Source organism: Hyperolius riggenbachi, chromosome 3, assembly GCF_040937935.1.
Source record: "Hyperolius riggenbachi isolate aHypRig1 chromosome 3, aHypRig1.pri, whole genome shotgun sequence".
Classification (NCBI taxonomy): domain Eukaryota; kingdom Metazoa; phylum Chordata; class Amphibia; order Anura; family Hyperoliidae; genus Hyperolius; species Hyperolius riggenbachi.
The window spans coordinates 267,544,626-267,562,797 of record NC_090648.1 but is presented as its reverse complement, the minus strand read 5'-3'; positions in this window follow the sequence as shown (position 1 = coordinate 267,562,797).

Sequence of the window (18,172 nt, the reverse complement as noted above, 5' to 3'; positions counted from 1 at the left end):
TGAAGAGAATGATAAAGGCACTGGCCATGTATAAAGTGCAGAGTTTATTTTTAGACCATGACTTTTTTTTTCATTTATTGTAATTACATCAGCAAAGATGAACACGCGTGAGTTAGTGGTAATGGTGCCGTAATTGTGGTATGCTGTGCTATAGGTGTATTTGAAGCATGTAGATCAGCAGAGGAATTCCCTTCGCTTGTGCACTGTGAATGGAACGTGAAGAAAATCTAAATGAAATATGACTCATTCTGTGGCTGCTGCAATTATTTTTGGTTCAGTCCCTCTCTGTAGAGCAAACATGCTGTCAAATGGCAAATCTAAATTTAGAATTCTTTCAACCCTTTGGTAATTAAAAACAAACTGTCTACATTGTACAATACAGATTATTTTTTTAATTAAATGTATAACAAATATATATTTGCTTAATGTATTTCATTTGAATAGAAAAGTAGTTTTGAACTTTGCTATTAAACTTAAAAAGAATATAATTATCCTGATTTCCAAGGAACATATCTGACCTGTTCATTTTAATTCTTCTGTATGCTCCTTGTATGCTCAGTTGTTATTCATTACCATAGCAATATCATTATGCCTGTAGGGATGATTGGAACAGATGAATTACAAATTTGTTGAAATTGGGTGTTTCGCAGGCAAATACCGAATTTCGTGTTCCAAAATGCAGAATTAAATGCAGAGTGGCAGCAGTGGAGCGTTATACAAAACCTGCCTTTTGGCGGCGGGACAGATCCTTACTTCCCTCTGCTGTGTAGTTCTGTGCAGCCAATCACCATGGGACTCATCATGTGACAGGCATCGTGAGCTGCAAGGTGATTTCGCTGCCAGTTGTATGGTTACACAGAAGAGGAGCAAACATGACCACCGTGATGGCGGGAGTTACAGGGGCTATTGTTATGCCCCTGAACACATGACTGATATCCCCCTGATATTGATTAGTTACCTGGTTTAAAACTCTGCACTAGTAGAGAGATGGCCCGAACGGTTCACCTTGTCCGGTGCAAACCCTGGGGGTTCACGTTCGCGTCGACCCGCCCCCTATACTGCATCACTGGGCTAAACTTTTACCCTCTACATCACAGTCAGCAGACACATGGCAGCAAATCAGGCTGCACTCCCTCCTGGACCCCTGCCCCCCCCCCCCTTATAAAAGGCAGCAGCGTTGGCCATTTTCTCAGCGTTGCTGCAGAGATAGGAAAAGCGTTAATTAGGTCTTGTTAGCTTGCTCCTTGCTGATATTTGTTGCTGAAAAGCACCACAAAAAAGCTCTTTTGAGAGCTAATGTTCTTGTGATGTTTTTTTTGTGTGTGTGTGTGTGTGTGTGTGTGCCACTAACACTGCATATACAGCCCTGTCTGTCGCAGCTGGCCCTTGCTAATTGCTATACTGTGCAAGGCCCAGCACAGTCAGTGTATACCTTTCACTGCATCTGTGTGACTACACATTGTATTATACCGGCAGTCAGTACCTTTCACTGCATCTGTGTGACTGCATATTGTATTATACCAGCAGTCAGTACCTTTCAGTGCATCTGTGTGACTGCACATTGTATTATACCAGCAGTCAGTATATACTGTTCACTGCATCTGTGTGACTTCACATTGTATTATACCGGCAGTCAGTACCTTTCACTGCATCTGTGTGACTGCACATTGTATTATACCAGCTCTACTAGTAGATATTCAGTCAGACTGCATCAGAAATCTGATCAAATAACGACTGGAATGCTGCTACTGCTAGGTTTGCACCGTATATTGCAGTGCAAAGCTATGCAGTTGTCAATTACACAGTACTCCTATCTGAAGCCCCCCTTCAAACCCCCCCCCCCCCCCATTGACCAGCACTCCCAAATCCTAGCCTCATCAATAAAGCAGGTCAAATTGTTACAATATGTAGACCCTTGCTGTTTAAAAGGATAACCGAGGTGACATGGGTATGTACAGTGCCTAGCACACAAATAACTATGCTGTGTTCCTTTTTTCTTTCTCTGCCTTAAAGAGTTAAACATCAGGTATGTAAGTGGCTGAGTCGGTCCTGAAAATTACTTGTGAGAGCAGGAAAGAGATAAAAAAAGTCAATAGTTCATAGATTTTAGCTCTGGCATACTTCAATGAATGTGTCATTGAGCAAAAACAGTAAAACAGTAAAAACTTAAAAAGTAGACTTAAACATAAAAAATATAACTGTGGAATATCTTAAAAAGTCAATTTTAGGAGAATAAATATAGATAAAATTCTTTATTTCGTTAGTTTATTTAAACCTTGGGTGTCCTTTAAATTATTGTTTTATCTGCATTGCACCTCCCACATCCTCTGATAAGCATTATCATCTAGCTAATTCCAGAGTCCATCTCAAAACTTGCACAAGCAGATCTTTCTGTCATGTTCCTACTAGAGATGTCGCAAACCTCCGATTTCCGGTTCGCGAACGCTGTTCGCGAACCTCCGCGAAAAGTTCAGTTCGCGAAAAAGTTCGCGAACCGCAATTGACTTCAATGGGGAGGCGAACTTCAAAATTTTCTAAGTTTTCTACTGGCTGAAATAATGTTAGAATACATGTTTCAAGGGTTCTAATACCTAGCTCCACCCTCCTCCACCACCCTCCTCCCTCCTCCACCCTCCTCCCTCCACCCTCCTCCCTCCACCCTCCACTCTCCTCCCTCCACCCTCCTCCCTCCATCCTCCTCCCTCCACCCTCCACCCTCCTCCCTCCTCCCTCCACCATTCTTCCTCCACCCTCCACCCTCCATGCTCCTCCCTCCACCCTCCTCCCTCCACCCTCCATGCTCCAACCACCCTCCTCCCTCCACCCTCCTCCCTCCAACCTCCTCCCTCCTCCCTTCTCCACCCTCCACCCTCCACTCTCCTCCCTCCACCCTCCTCCCTCCACCCTCCTCCCTCCACCCTCCACCCTCCTCCCTCCTCCCTCCACCCTCCTCCCTCTACCCTCCTCCCTCCACCCTCCTCCCTTCACCCTCCACCCTCCTCCCTCCACCCTCCACCCTCCTGCCTCCACCCTTCTCCCTCCACCCTCCTACCTCCTCCCTCCACCCTCCACCCTCCTCCCTCCTCCCTCCACCCTCCTCGCTCCACCCTCCTCCCTCCACCCTCCACCCTCCTCCCTCCACCCTCTTCCACCCTCCCTCCACCCTCCTCCCTCCACCCTCCTCCCTCCACCCTCCTCCCTCCACCCTCCACCCTCCTCCCTCTACCCTCCACCCTCCTCCCTCTACCCTCCACCCTCCTCCCTCCACCCTCCACCCTCCAGCTAGCTTCAGCTAGAAGTGTTGGTGGTATAATGGATATGTTAGTTACCTACCATACACTGATACCTGGGTTTAATCCCCAGCTCTGGTGCTTAGAGTCTGCCAGGAGAAAAGCATGATATAAATGTTATTTTTCTTTTGGACTGAGCATAAATTGTACATGCTAGGCTAGCTTCAGCTAGAAGTGTTGGTGGTATAATGGATATGTTAGTTACCTACCATACACTGATACCTGGGTTCAATCCCCAGCCACGGTATATAAGCTGGCTTTTGAAATACTGGAATTCCCTGGCAGATGAGACCCTCCTACCGGAGGGAGGGAATAGGTAGAAGGGTAGAAGGGTGGGAGGAGGGAGGAGGGAGGAGGGAGGAGGGTAGCAGCTGTCCCTTAACTAATTAGTGTAGGCAGACAAGTGAGTCAAATGGTATAAGGACCTTGCTTGGAGGAGGAGGGGCGGGCCTCCAGCAGTGAGAACAGTGTGTTTGGCAATAATGTGCCTGCTGACTGTAATGTAGAGGGTCAAAGTTTTGCTCAATAGAGCTTTATGGGGTAAATCGAACTTCCGCAAAAGTTCGCCTGGTGCAGTCGAACGCGAACCCCCAAAGTTCAACTGGAACCGTTCGCAGGCGAACCGTTCGCAACATCTCTAGTTCCTACTCCGTGGAATGTCTTCATTCAGTAAGACAGCTCCACCCCATGGAGTTGCTTAACCACTTCCCGACCGCCGTATATACAATTGGCGGCCGGGAAGTGGACCCCGCAAGGACCGCCGTATTGACAATTGGCGGCGGTCCTTGTAGGGGCATGGGCGGAGCGATCGCGTCATCAGTGACGCGATCCTCCGCCTCCGCCTGGCGCCGCTCACCCGCCGCAACATCCCGCCGGCCATACGGAAGCGCCGGCGGGATGTTAACCCGACGATCGCCGCATACAAAGTGTATAATACACTTTGTAATGTTTACAAAGTGTATTATACAGGCTGCCTCCTGCCCTGGTGGTCCCAGTGTCCGAGGGACCACCAGGGCAGGCTGCAGCCACCCTAGTCTGCACCTAGCACACTGATTTCCCCCCCCCTGCCCACCCCCCACAGCACCCATCAGACCCCCCCCTGCCCACCCCCCAGACCCCTGTTTGCACCCAATCACCCCCCTAATCACCCATCAATCACTCCCTGTCACTATCTGTCAACACTATTTTTTTTTTATCCCCCCCCCTGCCCCCTGCTCCCTCCTGATCACCCCCCACCCCTCAGATTCTCCCCAGACCCCCCCCCCAGACCCCCCCACCCCATGTACTGTATGCATCTATCCCCCCTGATCACCTGTCAATCACCTGTCAATCACCTGTCAATCACCTGTCAATCACCCATCAATCACCCCCGGTCACTGCCACCCATCAATCAGCCCCTAACCTGCCCCTTGCGGGCAATCTGATCACCCACCCACACCAATAGATCGCCCGCAGATCCGACATCAGATCACCACCCAAGCGCAGCGTTTACATCTATTCTCTCCTCTAAACACCCACTAATTACCCATCAATCACCCATCAATCACCCCCTATCACCACCTGTCACTGTTACCCATCAGATCAGACCCTAATCTGCCCCTTGCAGGCACCCAATCACCCGCCTACACGCTCAGATTGCCCTCAGACCCCCCCTTATCAATTCGCCAGGGCATTATTTACATCTGTCCTTCCCTGTAATAACCCACTGATCACCTGTCAATCACCCATCAATCACCCCCTGTCACTGCCACCCATCAATCACCCCCTGTCACTGCCACCCATCAATCAGCCCCTAACCTGCCCCTTGCGGGCAATCTGATCACCCACCCACACCAATAGATCGCCTGCAGATCCGACATCAGATCACCACCCAAGCGCAGCGTTTACATCTATTCTCTCCTCTAAACACCCACTAATTACCCATCAATCACCCATCAATCACCCCCTATCACCACCTGTCACTGTTACCCATCAGATCAGACCCTAATCTGCCCCTTGCGGGCACCCAATCACCCGCTTACATGCTCAGATTGCCCTCAGACCCCCCTTATCAATTCGCCAGTGCAATATTTACATCTGTTCTCCCCTGTAATAACCCACTGATTACCTGTCAATCACCTGTCAATCACCTATCAATCACCCATCAATCACCCATCAATCACCCCCTGTCACTTCCACCCATCAATCACCCCCTGTCACTGCCACCCATCAATCACCCCCTGTCACTGCCACCCATCAATCACCCGCTGTCACTGCCACCCATCAATCAGCCCCTAACCTGCCCCTTGCGGGCAATCTGATCACCCACCCACACCAATAGATCGCCCGCAGATCCGACGTCCGATCACCTCCCAAGTGCAGTGTTTACATCTGTTCTCTACCCTAAACACCCACTAATTACCCATCAATCACCCCCTGTCACTGCTACCTATCAGATTAGACCCCTATCTGCCCCTAGGGCACTCAATCACCCACCCACACCCTCAGAATGCTCTCAGACCCCAGCCCTGATCACCTCGCCAGTGCATTGCTTGCATCTATTCCCCCCTCTAATCACACCTTGAGACACCCATCAATCACCCCCTGTCACTGCCACCCATCAATCACCCCCTGTCACTGCCACCCATCAATCAGCCCCTAACCTGCCCCTTGCGGGCAATCTGATCACCCACCCACACCAATAGATCGCCTGCAGATCCGACATCAGATCACCACCCAAGCGCAGCGTTTACATCTATTCTCTCCTCTAAACACCCACTAATTACCCATCAATCACCCATCAATCACCCCCTATCACCACCTGTCACTGTTACCCATCAGATCAGACCCTAATCTGCCCCTTGCGGGCACCCAATCACCCGCTTACATGCTCAGATTGCCCTCAGACCCCCCTTATCAATTCGCCAGTGCAATATTTACATCTGTTCTCCCCTGTAATAACCCACTGATTACCTGTCAATCACCTGTCAATCACCTATCAATCACCCATCAATCACCCATCAATCACCCCCTGTCACTTCCACCCATCAATCACCCCCTGTCACTGCCACCCATCAATCACCCCCTGTCACTGCCACCCATCAATCACCCGCTGTCACTGCCACCCATCAATCAGCCCCTAACCTGCCCCTTGCGGGCAATCTGATCACCCACCCACACCAATAGATCGCCCGCAGATCCGACGTCCGATCACCTCCCAAGTGCAGTGTTTACATCTGTTCTCTACCCTAAACACCCACTAATTACCCATCAATCACCCCCTGTCACTGCTACCTATCAGATTAGACCCCTATCTGCCCCTAGGGCACTCAATCACCCACCCACACCCTCAGAATGCTCTCAGACCCCAGCCCTGATCACCTCGCCAGTGCATTGCTTGCATCTATTCCCCCCTCTAATCACACCTTGAGACACCCATCAATCACCCCCTGTCACTGCCACCCATCAATCACCCCCTGTCACTGCCACCCATCAATCAGCCCCTAACCTGCCCCTTGCGGGCAATCTGATCACCCACCCACACCAATAGATCGCCTGCAGATCCGACATCAGATCACCACCCAAGCGCAGCGTTTACATCTATTCTCTCCTCTAAACACCCACTAATTACCCATCAATCACCCATCAATCACCCCCTATCACCACCTGTCACTGTTACCCATCAGATCAGACCCTAATCTGCCCCTTGCGGGCACCCAATCACCCGCTTACATGCTCAGATTGCCCTCAGACCCCCCTTATCAATTCGCCAGTGCAATATTTACATCTGTTCTCCCCTGTAATAACCCACTGATTACCTGTCAATCACCTGTCAATCACCTATCAATCACCCATCAATCACCCATCAATCACCCCCTGTCACTTCCACCCATCAATCACCCCCTGTCACTGCCACCCATCAATCACCCCCTGTCACTGCCACCCATCAATCACCCGCTGTCACTGCCACCCATCAATCAGCCCCTAACCTGCCCCTTGCGGGCAATCTGATCACCCACCCACACCAATAGATCGCCCGCAGATCCGACGTCCGATCACCTCCCAAGTGCAGTGTTTACATCTGTTCTCTACCCTAAACACCCACTAATTACCCATCAATCACCCCCTGTCACTGCTACCTATCAGATTAGACCCCTATCTGCCCCTAGGGCACTCAATCACCCACCCACACCCTCAGAATGCTCTCAGACCCCAGCCCTGATCACCTCGCCAGTGCATTGCTTGCATCTATTCCCCCCTCTAATCACACCTTGAGACACCCATCAATCACCCCCTGTCACTGCCACCCATCAATCACCCCCTGTCACTGCCACCCATCAATCAGCCCCTAACCTGCCCCTTGCGGGCAATCTGATCACCCACCCACACCAATAGATCGCCTGCAGATCCGACATCAGATCACCACCCAAGCGCAGCGTTTACATCTATTCTCTCCTCTAAACACCCACTAATTACCCATCAATCACCCATCAATCACCCCCTATCACCACCTGTCACTGTTACCCATCAGATCAGACCCTAATCTGCCCCTTGCGGGCACCCAATCACCCGCTTACATGCTCAGATTGCCCTCAGACCCCCCTTATCAATTCGCCAGTGCAATATTTACATCTGTTCTCCCCTGTAATAACCCACTGATTACCTGTCAATCACCTGTCAATCACCTATCAATCACCCATCAATCACCCATCAATCACCCCCTGTCACTGCCACCCATCAATCACCCCCTGTCACTGCCACCCATCAATCACCCCCTGTCACTGCCACCCATCAATCACCCGCTGTCACTGCCACCCATCAATCAGCCCCTAACCTGCCCCTTGCGGGCAATCTGATCACCCACCCACACCAATAGATCGCCCGCAGATCCGACGTCCGATCACCTCCCAAGTGCAGTGTTTACATCTGTTCTCTACCCTAAACACCCACTAATTACCCATCAATCACCCCCTGTCACTGCTACCTATCAGATTAGACCCCTATCTGCCCCTAGGGCACTCAATCACCCGCCCACACCCTCAGAATGCTCTCAGACCCCAGCCCTGATCACCTCGCCAGTGCATTGCTTGCATCTATTCCCCCCTCTAATCACACCTTGAGACACCCATCAATCACCTCCTGTCACCCCCTAACACACCTACCCATCAGATCAGGCCCTAATTTGCCCCGTGTGGGCTCCTGATCACTCGGCCAAACCCTCAGATCCCCCTCAGACCCCCTTCCGATCACCTCCCCAGTGCATTGATTGCATCTATTTTCCCCTCTAACCACCCCCTGAAACACCCATCAATCACCTCCTGTCACCTGCCTAGCACTCCTATCCATCAGATCAGGCCCAATAAAACCTGTCATCTAAAAGGCCACCCTGCTTATGACCGGTTCCACAAAATTCGCCCCCTCATAGACCACCTGTCATCAAAATTTGCAGATGCTTATACCCCTGAACAGTCATTTTGAGACATTTGGTTTCCAGACTACTCACGGTTTTGGGCCCGTAAAATGCCAGGGCGGTATAGGAACCCCACAAGTGACCCCATTTTAGAAAAAAAGACACCCCAAGGTATTCTGTTAGGTGTATGACGAGTTCATAGAAGATTTTATTTTTTGTCAAAAGTTAGCGGAAATTGATTTTTATTGTTTTTTTTTTCACAAAGTGTCATTTTTTCACTAACTTGTGACAAAAAATAAAATCTTCTATGAACTCGCCATACACCTAACGGAATACCTTGGGGTGTCTTCTTTCTAAAATGGGGTCACTTGTGGGGTTCCTATACTGCCCTGGCATTTTAGGGGCCCTAAACCGCGAGGAGTAGTCTAGAAAACAAATGCCTCAAAATGACCTGTGAATAGGACGTTGGGCCCCTTAGCGCACCTAGGCTGCAAAAAAGTGTCACACATGTGGTACCGCCGTACTCAGGAAAAGTAGTATAATGTGTTTTGGGGTGTATTTTTACACATACCCATGCTGGTTGGAGAAATTTCTATGTAAATGGACAATTGTGTGTAAAAAACATCAAACAATTGTCATTTACAGAGATATTTCTCCCACTTAGCATGGGTATGTGTAAAAATACACCCCAAAACACATTATACTACTTCTCCTGAGTACGGCGGTACCACATGTGTGGCACTTTTTTACACCCTAAGTACGCTAAGGGGCCCAAAGTCCAATGAGTACCTTTAGGATTTCACAGGTCATTTTGCAACATTTGGTTTTAAGACTACTCCTCACGGTTTAGGGCCCCTAAAATGCTAGGGCAGTATAGGAACCCCACAAATGACCCCATTCTAGAAAGAAGACACCCAAAGGTATTCCGTTAGGAGTATGGTGAGTTCATAGAAGATTTTATTTTTTGTCCCAAGTTAGCGGAAAATGACACTTTGTGAAAAAAAACAATTAATATCAATTTCCGCTAACTTGTGACAAAAAAATAAAAACTTCTATGAACTCACCATACTCCTAACGGAATACCTTGGGGTGTCTTCTTTCTAAAATGGGGTCATTAGTGGGGTTCCTATACTGCCCTGGCATTTTAGGGGCCCTAAACCATGAGGAGTAGTCTTGAAACAAAAATGACCTGTGAAATCCTAAAGGTACTCATTGGACTTTGGGCCCCTTAGCGCAGTTAGGGTGCAAAAAAGTGCCACACATGTGGTATCGCCGTACTCGGGAGAAGTAGTACAATGTGTTTTGGGGTGTATTTTTACACATACCCATGCTGGGTGGGAGAAATACCGCTGTAAATGGACAATTGTGTGTAAAAAAATCAAAAGATTGTCATTTACAGAGGTATTTCTCCCACCCAGCATGGGTATGTGTAAAAATACACCCCAAAACACGTTGTACTACTTCTCCTGAGTATGGCGATACCACATGTGTGGCACTTTTTTGCACCCTAACTGCGCTAAAGGGCCCAAAGTCCAATGAGTACCTTTAGGATTTCACAGGTCTTTTTGAGAAATTTCGTTTCAAGACTACTCCTCACGGTTTAGGGCCCCTAAAATGCCAGGGCAGTATAGGAACCCCACAAATGACCCCATTTTAGAAAGAAGACACCCCAAGGTATTCCGTTAGGAGTATGGCGAGTTCATAGAAGATTTTATTTTTCGTCACAAGTTAGCGGAAATTGATTTTAATTGTGTTTTTTCACAAAGTGTCATTTTCCGCTAACTTTTGACAAAAAATAAAATGTTCTATGAACTCACCATACTCCTAACGGAATACCTTGGGGTGTCTTCTTTCTAAAATGGGGTCATTTGTGGGGTTCCTATACTGCCATGGCATTTTAGGGGCCCTAAACCGTGAGGAGTAGTCTTGAAACAAAATTTCTCAAAATGACCTGTGAAATCCTAAAGGTACTCATTAGACTTTGGGCCCTTTAGCGCAGTTAGGCTGCAAAAAAGTGCCACACATGTGGTATCGCCGTACTCAGGAGAAGTAGTATAATGTGTTTTGGGGTGTATTTTTACACATACCCATGCTGAGTGGGAGAAAGATCTCTGTAAATGGACAATTGTGTGTAAAAAAAATTAACAAATTGTCATATACAGAGATATTTCTCCCACCCAGCATGGGTATGTGTAAAAATACACCCCAAAACACATTATACTACTTTTCCTGAGTACGGCAATACCACATGTGTGGCACTTTTTTGCAGCCTAGCTGCGCTAAGGGGTCCAAAGTCCAATGAGCACCTTTAGGCTTTACAGGGGTGCTTACAATTTAGCACCCCCCAAAATGTCAGGACAGTAAACACACCCCACAAATGACCCCATTTTGGAAAGTAGACCCTTCAAGGTATTCAGAGAGGGGCATGGTGAGTCCGTGGCAGATTTCATTTTTTTTGTCGCAAGTTAGAAGAAATGGAAACTTTTTTTTTTTTTTTCTCACAAAGTGTCATTTTCCGCTTACTTGTGACAAAAAATAATATCTTCTATGAACTCACTATGCCTCTCAGTGAATACTTTGGGATGTCTTCTTTCCAAAATGGGGTCATTTGGGGGGTATTTATACTATCCTGGAATTCTAGCCCCTCATGAAACATGACAGGGGGTCAGAAAAGTCATAGATGCTTGAAAATGAGAAAATTCACTTTTTGCACCATAGTTTGTAAACGCTATAACTTTTACCCAAACCAATAAATATACACTGAATGGTTTTGTTTTTTTTTATCAAAAACATGTTTCTCCACATTTTTCGCACTGCATGTATACAGAAATTTTACTTTATTTGAAAAATGTCAGCACAGAAAGTTAAAAAAATCATTTTTTGCCAAAATTCATGTCTTTTTTGATGAATATAATAAAAAGTAAAAATCGCAGGAGCAATCAAATAGCACCAAAAGAAAGCTTTATTAGTGACAAGAAAAGGAGCCAAAATTCATTTAGGTGGTAGGTTGTATGAGCGAGCAATAAACCGTGAAAGCTGCAGTGGTCTGAATGGAAAAAAAGTGGCCTAGGGGTAGAAAGCCCTAGGGCCTCAAGTGGTTAAATCCAGATTACAAACACACTTCTTCAATGTGGTATGTGCAAATATGTAGCTCTGTCTTCTGTGACAAAATCCACCCTGCCACCAATTACTGTACTATCTATGCCATGTGCTTTGAGTCCTGTGGGAGAAAAGCGTATTACACAACACAAAAGGGGGAAGAGGCGCCCAATGACAGATAAACCTGTGTTAAACAGCTAAAATAATAAAGGAAGAGGTGGCTTACCTCAATAATTGCACATTCATACACATATGAAGTTTAATCATGCACAAGCAACGCGTTTCATGGGTTTAGCGCTTACTTCCTCAGGCCAAATACAGTGCCAGAGATATATCTAGAGCCAAGAACGGAGCCTCTCATATTACAAGTATTACAAATGCTATTGTTATTACACAAAAATATGGTTGTTTATCAAAATAAGTTGCACAGCTTTGTATAGTAAGTTTAAAGGACAACTGTAGTGAGAGATATGTGGAGGCTGCCATATTTATTTCCTTTTAAGCAATACCAGTTGCCTGGCAATCCTGTTGATAATCTTCCTTTAATACTTTTAGCCAAAGACCCTGAACAAGCATATGGCAGATCAGGGGTTTTTGACATCATTGTCAGGTCTGACAGATTAGCTGCATGCTTGTTTCTGGTTTGATCCAGACACTACCACAGCCAGATAGATCAGCAGGGCTGCCAAGCAACTGGTATTGTTTAAATGGAAATAAATATGTCAGCCTCCATATACCTCTCACTTCAGTTGTCCTAGAAGTAGTGTAGATGCTCATTTCTTATGTTGAAGAACATATGATCTGTGTGAGCAGCATTGTGTCAGGAGCTCTCCACACTGTTCTGTGACTGGACATTCCAGATAGTTATCCCACAATAAACTTTTCATTGGTCCAGGCGGAAACGTGTAACTGCATCTAATTAGTAAACTGTGCTGTGTTCAATCAATCTCTCCTTTGGGAAAGGTTTCCTTTAGGCTTTAATTTTCTTTCTTTTTACTATAAATAATCTCGTAACAGTGTGCATTAATATACATGCTGGAAAATATATTTGCAATTTCTTCTCCACTTTCTGTATACCAAGGCTGTCTGAATAATTGATGTAATATATATCTGCAATTCTACACCTATTCTTCTGCTGTTTTGTATTATCACTTCCAAGCTTAGCACATTTGCAAGGCACATTGTTTATTCTCCAGTATAGACACTTGAGGCACTTCCCCATATTAAAGTGAATTATTTGTGAATCCTAATGATCGCGGAAGTTCTAAACACAATTTTATCACCTGCTGTAGTTATTGCGGCAATGTGATTTATTTACTATTGTCTGAACTCAATATTAGTTTTTTCTCTCAAAGCACATCACTAATCTCCTGTGAATGATGGGTAACTCCAAACGTAAATATGGTCTACCTCTGATCAGCAATAAAAAGTGGAATGTTATTAGCATTTTAAGAGGCAATTACCAAATAAAGCAACCTACTGTTGATTATGAAATGCATTGCATAGTAATAAGGAGCTTTCTGCTGTTTTAGTGTATATACATCTTCTTAATACATTCATTTTTATTCAAATGGATTATATTGAGGGCTTCAAATATAGCTAACTTTTGAACTGACTGAAAGAAAATGCTTTTGGAAAATGAGCTTAATAAGCTAAATACATTTACAGATATAATGGATGATAATATTAACTTACCAGTTGTCTGTTTTCTTAATTTTTGCCAGTTTATGTTTTCACTCTTTCAGTCTGTATCTCCATGTCCTGTAGTTGTTTCTTCAGTGTAGATTGTTTGAATGCCTGTCAGTTCCCCTGAAATGTTTATCCTGCTCCCAGATGTCATTTGACAAGGTTGATTTGCCACTGAAAGAAGGGAATGTAACTGGTAAGTATCTATCCTCTTGCAGCATGAAAATGCTCAGATATACCATAGCAAATCAACCATTTATAATCTTATTCAGCTTAAGTGCCTCTATGACAAAAAAAAAAAAACACTTTAAAATGTAAAATGCACTTACTATAAAAGATAAGAAGTGATCATAAAATTTCCCAGCACAGACAAAGGTATTTATGGGAAGGCCTGTAAAGGCGTGGACTTAGGGCGCTCAAAGGCAAAGGCGCTTAGTGGCAGGAGGCAGGATTGTCACACCATACGGGAGAGCAAATGGCCATCTCTCTCCTGCTCTGTAGAGATGACCCGAACCTCCGATTTTTGTTTCGCGAACCGGGTTCGTGAACTTCCGCAAAAGGTTTGGTTCGCGCAAACTTTCATGAACCGCAATAGACTTCAATGGGGAAGCGAACTTTGAAAATTAGAAAAAATTATGCTGGCCACAAAAGTGATGGAAAAGATGTTTCAAGGGGCCTAACACCTCGAGGGGGGCATGGCGGAGTGGGATACATGCCAAAAGTCCCGAGGAAAAATCTGGATTTGACGCAAAGCAACGTTTTAAGGGCAGAAATCACATTGAATGCTAAATTGCAGGCCTAAAGTGCTTTAAAACATCTTGCATGTGTATACATGAATCAGGGAGTGTGATTAGAGTACTGCTTCACACTGACACACCAAACTGTGTAACGCACCGCAAACAGCTGTTTGCGTAGTGACAGCTGTGCTGGACTGGTGCGCACCATGGCGAGAGTGCAGGCTGTGGCGGTTTTCAAGCCCATATGGTCACCGGGCTGTGGTAGCTCAATGATAGAACAACAGTGACTGTCCAGCTGATCAAATTTGGTCCACAATGAAGCAACGACCTTATTATTTTTGGTGTGCCACCCCTGAGACACTCATATAGCCGGCGGTCATTGCTTAATTGTGATACGCAAGCCCCTTCACCGCAGCAAGGTAATGATCATGAAGGGGAATGGGCACATGTACATGCCTTTTGTTTTGTTGTTGCAGCTGCAGTGCAGCCAGAAAAATTAGGCAGGCATGTACACGCACCAGAAAAATTATTATAGCGGCCGCTGCTAGCAGGGGGCCTTAAAAATTAAGGGATCCGTCTGGAGTCCTGGACCCTGTTGGTGGTGGCGGAGAAGGCAAGCGGCCTGCAGACAGAGATGCTGTGTGGGGAGCAACTTAGTCTTGGAGCAGGCAGCCAGTCACACAGCGTGCAGGCAGAGATGCTGTGTGTGGGGCCTGACTTAGTCTTCGGGCGGGCAGTAGCCCTCCAGGATCCATGCCTCATTCATTTTGCTAAAAGTGAGGTACTGAACACTTTTGTGACTTAGGTGACTTCTCTTCTCAGTGACAATGCCTCCTGCTGCGCTGAAGGTCCTTTCTGACAGGACGCTTGAGGCAGGGCAAGACAGAAGTTGGATGGCAAATTGTGAGAGCTCTGGCCACAGGTCAAGCCTGTGCACCCAGTAGTCCAAGGGTTCATCGCCGCTCACAGTGTCTACATCCACACTTAAGGCCAGGTAGTCGGCTACCTGTCGGTCCAGGCATTGGTGGAGGGTGGATCCGGAAGGGCTAAGGCGAGGCGTTGGACTAAAGAATGTCCGCATGTCCAATATCACCATGAGATCTGCATGGACATGGGAGAAGGATTACTGGAAGTGGTACCTGTGACATCACCCTTATACGCATTGTAAAGCATACTTGCCAGCTTGTTCTGCATGCGCTGCATCCTTTCTGCCTTCAGGTGAGTTGGTAACATGTCCGCCACTTTCTGCCTATACCGGGGGTCTAGTAGCGTGGTCACCCAGTACAGGTCATTCACCTTGAGTTTTTTTATACGGGGGTCCCTCAACAGGCTGGACAGCATGAAAGATGCCATCTGCACAAAGTTGGATCCAGACGTGCTATCCAACTCCTCTTGCTTTTCCTCAGTGACATCAGGTAAGTCCTCCTTCCCCTTAGCCACGAACAATACCACGGGAACGTTGAGCAGCACAAGCCCCCTGCGACTCCTGCTGTGTTTGTTCTTCTGCCGCCGCCTCCTCCTCTTCCACAGAAACACCTTCCTCATCATCCGAGTCTGACTCCTCTTCCCCACACGACTCTTCCTCCTCCTCCCCTCTCTATGCTGCCTCAGGTGTTGAGGAAACATCTGGTTCTGATGAAAATTGCTCCCACAACTGTTTCTCTTCATGCTCCTCCACAGCTTGATCCGCTCAAAGATTTCCTTCACGGACACCTGGCTGCTGTGGGCAGAGGAGCAGGAACTGCTCAAGGGCAGAGGCGGAGTGGAGGAGGGTGGCTGTGAAGGTGCAAGGGAGAAAGCGGTTGAAGATGCTGCACCTGATGGAGGAAGAGGAGAATGAGGGTAGCTTTTCTTTTGTGTGCTGCTTTTGCTCAGGTGCTCTTCCTATTGCAGTTTGTGCCTTTTCTCCATGTGCCATCAAAAGGCACTTGTCCCTACGTGAGTGTTGGCCTTTCCACGGCTCAATTTTTGGAGGCAGAGACATCAGATGGCATTGCTTTGATCTGAGGCAGACACATTAAAAAATGGCCAAACCGCTGAGCTCCTCTGGGGTGATGGCACTATGGTGGCCTCAGCAGCTGACGTTGAAGGGCATGTTGGCTGGCTGTACATAGGTATGCGATACATGGCACCGGACACTGCCACCAGCTGTTTCTGACGACGAGCTCCCCCTGCTTCTTTCAGGAACTCGTCTCCTCCTACTCCTCTCTGACTCCCCCTCTGAACTGTCCGCTTGGTCATCATGTCTCTTAGGAACCCATGTGGGATTCGTATCATCATAATCATCATAATCATTCTGCCCAGCTTCGCTTGGCTCAGACACCTCCAAAACTGCACCAACAGCAGGTACTTCATCATCCTCCTCCTCACACATTACGTCCATAGTGTCGCCTAACTTACACAAATGAGGTGGTGTAACTTGCTTAGAGCCTTCATCTTGTTGTTGCAGTAGTGGCTGTGAATCAGTGATTTCACCACCAAATAACTCCTGCGAAGTGTCAAATGCAATTGATGTGGTGCTTGTAGTAGCGCTGGTGCCTGCGGAGATGAGGTGTTCTGTGTTAAATAGTCAACCACGTCCTGACAATCTTGGGAGTTGATGGCACCTGCCTTCTTCTGAGCACTGTACTTTGGGCCAGGGCCGCACAAAATCACATCAACACGACCTTGCACAGACCTGCTGGGTGGCCTTCCTCTGGGTCTGTCTCTACATCTTCCTCTAACTGTTTTGTCCATTTTGTCCATATTGGGGGGGGGGGGGAGGAAGTGAAAGGTATGCACTGACTTGACTAGTACAATGTGCAGTCACACAGGTGTAGTTAACAGGTTTGCACGGAGTGGTATATCACACTGCGTGCACTCACGTAGGTAGGTGTACATCACACTGCGTGCCCTCACGTAGGTAGGTGGGTGCACTGAACACATCAGGTAGGTATATGCAGTGATGAGGTGGGTTCACCGAACACAACAGGTAGGTATATGCAGTGATGAGGTGGGTATACTGAACACAACAGGTAGGTATATGCAGTGATGAGGTGGGTTCACTGAACACAACAGGTAGGTATATGCAGTGATGAGGTGGGTGCACTGAACACAACAGGTAGGTATATGCAGTGATGAGGTGGGTTCACTGAACACAACCGGTAGGTAAATGCAGTGATGAGGTAGGTTCACTGAACACAACAGGTAGGTATATGCAGTGATGAGGTGGGTTCACTGAACACAACAGGTAGGTATATGCAGTACTGGGTATTACAATGTGCACCTGTCACACACACAGGTAGTCACTGAATGTGCTGGGCCTGGCTGGCAGTGGCACACACACAGTATGAGTTAGAAAGGCTGTCTATGCAACACCCGTGTCAGTGGGACACACAGAAAAAAAAAGACTCACAAGAACAAGATTAGCTCTCAAAAGAGCTGTTGTGTATTTTAGCAATAAGAAATCGGCAAGGAGCAAGCTAACAAGCCTACAAGAGCCTAACTAATCTTTCCCTATGAGAGAGTCTACAGCAGCTGTCCCTTCTCTAATTAGTGCAGGCACACGAGTAAGTGTAATGGCCGACGGTGCCTGCCTTTTATAAGGCTACACTCCACGAGGGAGTGTAGCCTAATTGGCTACAATGTGCCTGCTGACTGTGATGTAGAGGGTCAAAGTAGACCCTAATGGTGCGCTATGGGGGCGAACCAAACTTCCGGAAAAGTTCGCCTTATATGGCGAACGCGAACCACCGGAAGTTCACCGGGAACCGTTCGCCGGCGAACCGTTCGGGCCATCTCTACTGGTCTGCAGCCAACTGCCACACTTTGCTGTGCACAGCACTGTCTGCACTGCACTCTGTAACTGTGTGTGCTGCTGTGGGCAGTGGCAGCCACGGATCAGACTGCATTAAAGTTAGACGCCCATTTGCTGCTTTCCCTTTGTTTCCCTGATTAGTTGCCGGCAGACAACAACGACAGACTCCGCTGTC